The 9120-nt window shown below is 58.9% G+C and overlaps 1 long non-coding RNA gene across 1 annotated transcript; it reads left to right on the plus strand.

The window, feature by feature from the left end:
- Nucleotides 1–1260: 1260 nt before the first annotated feature.
- Nucleotides 1261–2147, plus strand: LOC127047654 (uncharacterized). Its single transcript, XR_007773438.1, has 2 exons — nucleotides 1261–1322; nucleotides 1353–2147. It is a non-coding gene; the product is annotated as an uncharacterized LOC127047654 (long non-coding RNA).
- The last annotated feature ends 6973 nt before the right edge of the window (nucleotides 2148–9120 follow it).

A 9120-nucleotide genomic window follows, 5' to 3' on the forward strand; every position in this document is an offset into this window, starting at 1 on the left:
CCCGACACAGACACACAATGCATCACACTCAGCCCAACACTGCTCCACGGGGCCCAGTCCTCCCAACACACACACTGCATCACACTCAGCCCAACACTGCTGCACATGGCCTAGACCTCCCAACACACACACACTGCATCACACTCAGCCCAACACCGCTCCACATGGCCCAGTCCTCCCGACACACACACACTGCATCACACTCAGCCCACCACAGCTCCACGTAGCCCAGTCCTCCCGACACACACACAAACACACACTGCATCACACTCAGCCCAACACTGCTCCACGGGGCCCAGTCCTCCCGACACACACACACTGCATCACACTCAGCCCAACACTGCTCCACGGGGCCCAGTCCTCCCAACACACACACACTGCATCACACTCAGCCCAACACTGCTCCGCATGGCCCAGTCCTCCACACACACACACACACACACACACACACACACACACACACACACACACACACACACACACACACACACACACACACAGCCCAATATACCCAGAGCCTCCTCCATGGCCCACATGTTCACCAGCACCCCACACAGACGCAGACAAGCCCTGGGCAGCCCTCTCTTTGCCAGCTGGTGGGAGAGGTAGAGGGAGGGGATGGAGGCGCTGTCCCGCCCCACCTCGCCCAGGGTTACTCTGAGCTGGACCAGGAGGCAGGGAAGGAGCTGGCCTGCGGTGGGGGTCTTTCTGCAGCGGCTCCAAAAGAAGGGAGCAGAGGCTGTCACTGGATGCCTTAGTGACCTGCAGAACCAGTGTAGCAGACAAACTGGACCAACGCAAAAAGCAACCCCCCCTCCGCTTCTCCCCCACACACCAGGCTGGGCCGCAGTGTGTCTCCTTCCTTCCCTCCCAGGCTGGGGGGCTGGGGGCTGCAATGTCTTCCCCCTGCCCCCTCCCCCAGCCAGGGGCACTGAGGCCGTGGTGTGTCTCCCCTCCCTTAGCCTGGGGCCTGGTGCCTCCCTGCCTTCCTGGTTTCTTTCCAGCTGCCTCCGCTGACACTGTGAGTTTTCCCCTTTATGAAAATTCTTGTGTCTGTCTCCTCAATTGAATTGCAGAGACAAGATTCCCCACCCTCACTCCAGACACTGCAGGGGCTCTGGTGGGCACACTGGGGTGAAATCTGATGTTGACATCCCCTAGACCCCCTCACCTCCAGCAAGGAGAGATTGTCTTACGCTTTTAGCTAAACATTTTGGGAAAAAACGGAAATGCAACAGTTGCATCAAAAGACACTTTGTGGGGGTGTCCGACTAGCGTAGGTCTTTGCATTGTACAGAATTGTCTGTGTCGGTCCGGCCAGTGTGTGCGGGGGTGTGTGATGTCATATGTAGCTTTGCGGGGGTGTGTGGACATGCACACCTCATCCAAATATGACGCAAAAATGTCTTTTTCCTATGGAATGTATTAGACGCTAAGAGGTGATTATTGTCTGACCGGGACTGCACATATCACATGGTTTTGTTTACCAAAGTGAATCCATTCTTTAAAAAAAGATTTAAAAAAATATGAGATTTAAGGAAAGTGTATTAGATTTGCTGTGTTGGATATAAAGTGTTTATTGCAAATACAGTATTTGAACTCGTCCGGGTGGTCAGGGAGGACATTCTCCTCAAGCGACAGTGGGAGTTTGGTTTGTTTCTCTGATAAGTTGAGTTTTAATGGCTGTTGAAGGTAAGTAACTAGCGTTTATAACCGTTTCGTGCTGTTTGTAAGAGGATTTAATAGTATTTCATAATTTTAATAGATATTTTTCAATCTTTGTGTAACATAAATGTATTTTTTTTGCATTACATATTTCTTGGGATATTATTTCAATGGAGCTTTTAAAAAACCAACCAACCCCAGATTGCGCAGTGGCTCACTTTGTGTGTGTGAGAGTCTGGAGGGCCGTGACTGCCAGCCAGGGGTCTGTGTCCGTGATGTCCGGGCCTGGAGGGCTCGGGGCAAGTGGCTGGGACGTGTTGTCTGTTTTGCCAATTGTCACTGCAGTTTTTATTAGAGAATAGTACCGATGCTGACGATCCTGTTGAGATTTTTATTTCTATTTTCTCACTGTTGCTGGATGCTGCAGCTGTTCCCCAGAAGGAATCACTCAAGTACTAAACAGTTTGATGGATTATTGTGAAGGCCGTTGGTGTGTCTGGTCTTTTGGTGCTGGTTGCAGGTGGGGAGCAGGTGGGGAGCAAGGAAGATGGAGCTAGATTTGGGCCTCCCGCAGGGCAGGAGCTGCCCTGGCTTGTTCTGCTGCCAGTGGATCCCAGCAACCGCCCCAGCCTTTTGGGGACCTACCGGGGGTCTCTGGGCAGCCGGGGTGCTTGGAGCCCTCAGTCTAGGCAGAGCCCCTGGAGGAAACAGTCTGGCCGGGCTGTAGCATATCATGGGGTTCAAACTACTGGCAACCCCCATGGGAAAATCTAAGGTGCTGATAGAACTGAGGGCTGGCCTGTCCCCAGTGCGCGCGGCCCCGGGACATCCTTTTCTGCCACTGGGGGATTTTGTATTCGAGACACTCGCTGAGGCTCCCCCGTAACTTAGTACGCGGTACGGGGCCCTGCTACCGAGCTGTCGCTGGGGCCTTTCCCTGTAGGCGCCTGCGTGAATCCTGCCCCGTTCAGCAGAGATTATGGGCTGTCAGCGGCCCCTGTGTTTGGGGTCCCGGCTCCGACATCACACGCTGAGCCCCGTGCTCTGCGCTGACTGGACAGAGCCAGCAGAGAGGCCAGGCGCTGCTGGGCCATGGAGGCTGAACACACAGCTCCTGAGTCAGGCAGGGTGCCTGGGGGCGCTGGGGAACGTGGAGATGGGGAGCTAGCGTTTCAAGGGGACGGTGAGGGCCCTGGGGCAGCCTGGGGGCGCTGGGGAACGTGGAGATGGGGAGCTAGCGTTTCAAGGGGACGGTGAGGGCCCTGGGGCAGCCTGTGGGAGCTGGGCCAGCTAAGGGGTGTGACCCCCTGGTGGGGGAGGGGTAAGGCGTGGGAACCAGGACTAAAGAGGTGTCATGAGGGCCACTGAGAAAGGCCATTTGGGCTGGAACTCGGGCGAGCCCTGCGCCCCACTCTGCAGGCCCTGCAATCCCTTCCTGAACCCCCACAGCTCGAGGACGAGACTCTGCTGCCATCCAGTGGCTGCTGCATTAACCGTGCTGCAGGCCATGGGGAGGCCGCTCCGGAGACCCCCAGGCGGGAGGGGAGGCAGCTGGCCTGCGGATAGCAGCCGGGGGAGCAGTGGCGGGGGGATGTGAGTGACCAGAGCGACCAGCCCTGGAGAGCTCAGAGCACTCTGGGCATCAGCCTGACCCGCCAGGGTGGGGGTCCTTGGGTCTGACCCCTCAACAGGGCTTCTGCTCCCCGCACCCTGGCTTGTGGGGCTGCAGACCCCAAATGCAGAGGCTAGGGACTCTGGGAATGTTGGGCCTCCGGCGTGATTCCCCTCCAGTGCATCTGTATGAAAAGGCATCCGCCATGCGGTGGGACCTCTCCCCTACAGTGTGCTTGAGCTCAAACATATGAGTGCAGTGTCCCCGCAGGCTCCTGCCCCATTACCGGACTGGTAGGGCTCCCCAACCCTGCACTGCAGGCAATGCCATGATTGTGTTGGGCCCCTAGGGACCCTTAACTCTGCCCCCTTGGGCCCAGCTAGGCTGTGCACCACGGTACCTGAGCAGCGGGGTGTCACCAGGCGTCCGGCAGGGGGCACAGGGGATTTGTGCTCCCCATGGCCACCCTCCTCACCCATCCCACCAACCCGCACAGAGCGTCTACCCGGCTCTCCATCCCACACCAAGCATCTACCCATCCCTCCATCCATCCCACACTGAGCATCTACCCAGCCCTTCAGCCCACACAGAGCGTGCACTCATCCCTCCAGCCCGCACAGAGCATCTACCCATCCTTCCATCCCATACAGAGCGTCCACCCATCCCTTCATCCTGCACAGAGCATCTACCCATCCCTCCATCCCATACAGAGCATCTACCCATCCCTCCATCCCATACAGAGCGTCCACCCATCCCTCCGGCCCGCACAAAGGGTCCACTCATCCCTCCATCCCACACAGAGCGTCCACCCAGCCCTCAGTCCCGCACAGAGCGTCCAACCATCCCTCCAGCCCGCACAGAGCATCTACCCATCCCTCCATCCCACACAGAGCGTCCACCCGGCCCTCCATCCCACACAGAGCGTCCACCCATCCCTCCATCCCGCACAGAGCATCCACCCATCCCTCCATCCCACACAGAGCATCCACCCATCCGTCCATCCCATACAGAGCATCCACTCATCCCTCCATCCCGCACAAAGCATCTACCCATCCCTCCATCCCACACAGAGCATCCACTCATCCCTCCATCCCACACAAAGCATCTACCCGACCCTCCATCCCGCACAGAGCGTCCACTCATCCCTCCAGCCCGCACAGAGCATCTACCCATCCCTCCATCCCACACAGAGCGTCCACCCATCCCTCCAGTCCACAGAGAGCATCTACCCATCCTTCCATCCCATACAGAGTGTCTATTCGGCACTCCCTCCATCCCACACTGAGCATCCACTCATCCCTCCATCCCGCAGAGTGTCTACTCAGCCCTCCATCCATCCCACACAGAGCATCCACCCATCCCTCCATCCATCCCACACTGAGCGTCCACTCATCCCTCCATCCCGCACAGAACGTCCACCCATCCCTCCATCCCATACAGAGCATCTACCCATCCCTCCATCCCATACAGAGCATCTACCCATCCCTCCATCCCGCAGAGTGTCTACTCGGCCCGCCATCCATCCCACACTGAGCATCCACTCATCTCTCCATCCCGCACAGAGCATCTACCCATCCCTCCATCCCATACAGAGCCTCTATTCGGCCCGCCATCCATCCCACACAGAGCATCCACTCATCCCTCCAGCCCGCACAGAGCATCTACCTGGCCCTCCATCCCATACAGAGCGTCCACCCATCCCTCCATCCTGCACAGAGCATCCATCCATCCCTCCATCCCATACAGAGCATCTACCCATCCCTCCATCCCACACAGAGCGTCCACCCGGCCCTCCATCCCACACAGAGCGTCCACCCATCCCTCCATCCCGCACAGAGCATCTACCCATCCCTCCAGCCCGCACAGAGCGTCCACTCATCCCTCCAGCCCACACAGAGCATCTACTCATCCCTCCATCCCGCACAAAGCATCTACCCATCCCTCCATCCCACACAGAGCATCCACTCATCCCTCCATCCCACACAAAGCATCTACCCGACCCTCCATCCCACACAGAGCGTCCACTCATCCCTCCAGCCCGCACAGAGCATCTACCCATCCCTCCATCCCACACAGAGCGTCCACCCATCCCTCCAGTCCACAGAGAGCATCTACCCATCCTTCCATCCCATACAGAGCGTCTATTCGGCACTCCCTCCATCCCACACTGAGCATCCACTCATCCCTCCATCCCGCAGAGTGTCTACTCGGCCCTCCATCCATCCCACACAGAGCATCCACCCATCCCTCCATCCATCCCACACTGAGCGTCCACTCATCCCTCCATCCCGCACAGAACGTCCACCCATCCCTTACAGAGCATCTACCCATCCCTCCATCCCATACAGAGCATCTACCCATCCCTCCATCCCGCAGAGTGTCTACTCGGCCCGCCATCCATCCCACACAGAGCATCCACTCATCCCTCCAGCCCGCACAGAGCGTCTACCTGGCCCTCCATCCCATACAGAGCGTCCACCCATCCCTCCATCCTGCACAGAGCATCCATCCATCCCTCCATCCTGCACAGAGCATCCATCCATCCCTCCAGCCCACACAGAGCGTCCACCCGGCCCTCCATCCCACACAGAGCCTCTACCCATCCCTCCAGCCCGCACAGAGCGTCCACCCATCCCTCCATCACATACGGAGCATCCACCCATCCCTCCAGCCCGCATAGAGCATCTACTCATCCCTCCAGCCCGCACAGAGCGTCTACCCAACCCTCCAGCCCACACAGAGCCTCTACCCATCCCTCCATCCCATATAGAGCGTCCACTCGGCCCTGCCTCCATCCCATATAGAGCATCCACCCGGCCCTCCATCCCACACAGAGCATCCATCCATCCCTCCATCCACCCCACACTGAGCGTCCACCCATCCTTCCAGCCCACAGAGTGTCCACCCATCCCTCCATCCATCCCACACTGAGCGCCCACCCATCCCTCCATCCCATACAGAGCGTCCACTCGGCCCTGCCTCCATCCCATATAGAGCATCCACCCGGCCCTCCATCCCACACAGAGCATCCATCCATCCCTCCATCCACCCCACACTGAGTGTCCACCCATCCTTCCAGCCCACAGAGTGTCCACCCATCCCTCCATCCATCCCACACTGAGCGTCCACCCATCCCTCCATACCATACAGAGCGTCCACCCATCCCTTCATCCCGCACAGAGCGTCCACCCATCCCTCCAGCCCACACAGAGCATCCACCCATCCCTTCATCCATCCCACACAGAGCATCTAGCCAGCCCTCCATCTCACACAGAACGTCCACCCATCCCTCCATCCCATACAGAGCATCCATCCCTCCCTCCCTCCCACACAGAGCATCCGCCCATCCCTCCAGCCCGCAGAGAGCATCTACCCAACCCTTCATCCCGCACAGAGCGTCCACCCGGCCCTCCATCCATCCCACACAGAGTATCTACCCATCCCTCCATCCCACGCTGAGCGTCCATCCATCCCTCCATCCACCCCACACTGAGCGTCCACCCATCCCTCCATCCCGCACAGAGCATCTACCCATCCCTCCATCCCACGCTGAGCGTCCATCCATCCCTCCATCCACCCCACACTGAGCGTCCACCCATCCCTCCATCCCGCACAGAGCATCTACCCATCCCTCCATCCCACGCTGAGCGTCCATCCATCCCTCCATCCACCCCACACTGAGTGTCCACCCATCCTTCCAGCCCACAGAGTGTCCACCCATCCCTCCATCCATCCCACACTGAGCGTCCACCCATCCCTCCATCCCATACAGAGCGTCCACCCATCCCTTCATCCCGCACAGAGCGTCCACCCATCCCTCCAGCCCACACAGAGCATCCACCCATCCCTTCATCCATCCCACACAGAGCATCTAGCCAGCCCTCCATCTCACACAGAACGTCCACCCATCCCTCCATCCCATACAGAGCATCCATCCCTCCCTCCCTCCCACACAGAGCATCCGCCCATCCCTCCAGCCCGCAGAGAGCATCTACCCAACCCTTCATCCCGCACAGAGCGTCCACCCGGCCCTCCATCCATCCCACACTGAGCATCTACCCAGCCCTTCAGCCCACACAGAGCGTGCACTCATCCCTCCAGCCCGCACAGAGCATCTACCCATCCTTCCATCCCATACAGAGCGTCCACCCATCCCTTCATCCTGCACAGAGCATCTACCCATCCCTCCATCCCATACAGAGCATCTACCCATCCCTCCATCCCATACAGAGCGTCCACCCATCCCTCCGGCCCGCACAAAGGGTCCACTCATCCCTCCATCCCACACAGAGCGTCCACCCAGCCCTCAGTCCCGCACAGAGCGTCCAACCATCCCTCCAGCCCGCACAGAGCATCTACCCATCCCTCCAGCCCGCACAGAGTGTCCACCCGGCCCTCCATCCCACACAGAGCGTCCACCCGGCCCTCCATCCCACACAGAGCGTCCACCCATCCCTCCATCCCGCACAGAGCATCCACCCATCCCTCCATCCCACACAGAGCATCCACCCATCCGTCCATCCCATACAGAGCATCCACTCATCCCTCCATCCCGCACAAAGCATCTACCCATCCCTCCATCCCACACAGAGCATCCACTCATCCCTCCATCCCACACAAAGCATCTACCCGACCCTCCATCCCGCACAGAGCGTCCACTCATCCCTCCAGCCCGCACAGAGCATCTACCCATCCCTCCATCCCACACAGAGCGTCCACCCATCCCTCCAGTCCACAGAGAGCATCTACCCATCCTTCCATCCCATACAGAGTGTCTATTCGGCACTCCCTCCATCCCACACTGAGCATCCACTCATCCCTCCATCCCGCAGAGTGTCTACTCAGCCCTCCATCCATCCCACACAGAGCATCCACCCATCCCTCCATCCATCCCACACTGAGCGTCCACTCATCCCTCCATCCCGCACAGAACGTCCACCCATCCCTCCATCCCATACAGAGCATCTACCCATCCCTCCATCCCATACAGAGCATCTACCCATCCCTCCATCCCGCAGAGTGTCTACTCGGCCCGCCATCCATCCCACACTGAGCATCCACTCATCTCTCCATCCCGCACAGAGCATCTACCCATCCCTCCATCCCATACAGAGCCTCTATTCGGCCCGCCATCCATCCCACACAGAGCATCCACTCATCCCTCCAGCCCGCACAGAGCATCTACCTGGCCCTCCATCCCATACAGAGTGTCCACCCATCCCTCCATCCTGCACAGAGCATCCATCCATCCCTCCATCCCATACAGAGCATCTACCCATCCCTCCATCCCACACAGAGCGTCCACCCGGCCCTCCATCCCACACAGAGCGTCCACCCATCCCTCCATCCCGCACAGAGCATCTACCCATCCCTCCAGCCCGCACAGAGCGTCCACTCATCCCTCCAGCCCACACAGAGCATCTACTCATCCCTCCATCCCGCACAAAGCATCTACCCATCCCTCCATCCCACACAGAGCATCCACTCATCCCTCCATCCCACACAAAGCATCTACCCGACCCTCCATCCCACACAGAGCGTCCACTCATCCCTCCAGCCCGCACAGAGCATCTACCCATCCCTCCATCCCACACAGAGCGTCCACCCATCCCTCCAGTCCACAGAGAGCATCTACCCATCCTTCCATCCCATACAGAGCGTCTATTCGGCACTCCCTCCATCCCACACTGAGCATCCACTCATCCCTCCATCCCGCAGAGTGTCTACTCGGCCCTCCATCCATCCCACACAGAGCATCCACCCATCCCTCCATCCATCCCACACTGAGCGTCCACTCATCCCTCCATCCCGCACAGAACGTCCACCCATCCCTTACAGAGCAT

Source organism: Gopherus flavomarginatus, chromosome 3 (genome assembly GCF_025201925.1).
Source record: "Gopherus flavomarginatus isolate rGopFla2 chromosome 3, rGopFla2.mat.asm, whole genome shotgun sequence".
Classification (NCBI taxonomy): domain Eukaryota; kingdom Metazoa; phylum Chordata; order Testudines; family Testudinidae; genus Gopherus; species Gopherus flavomarginatus.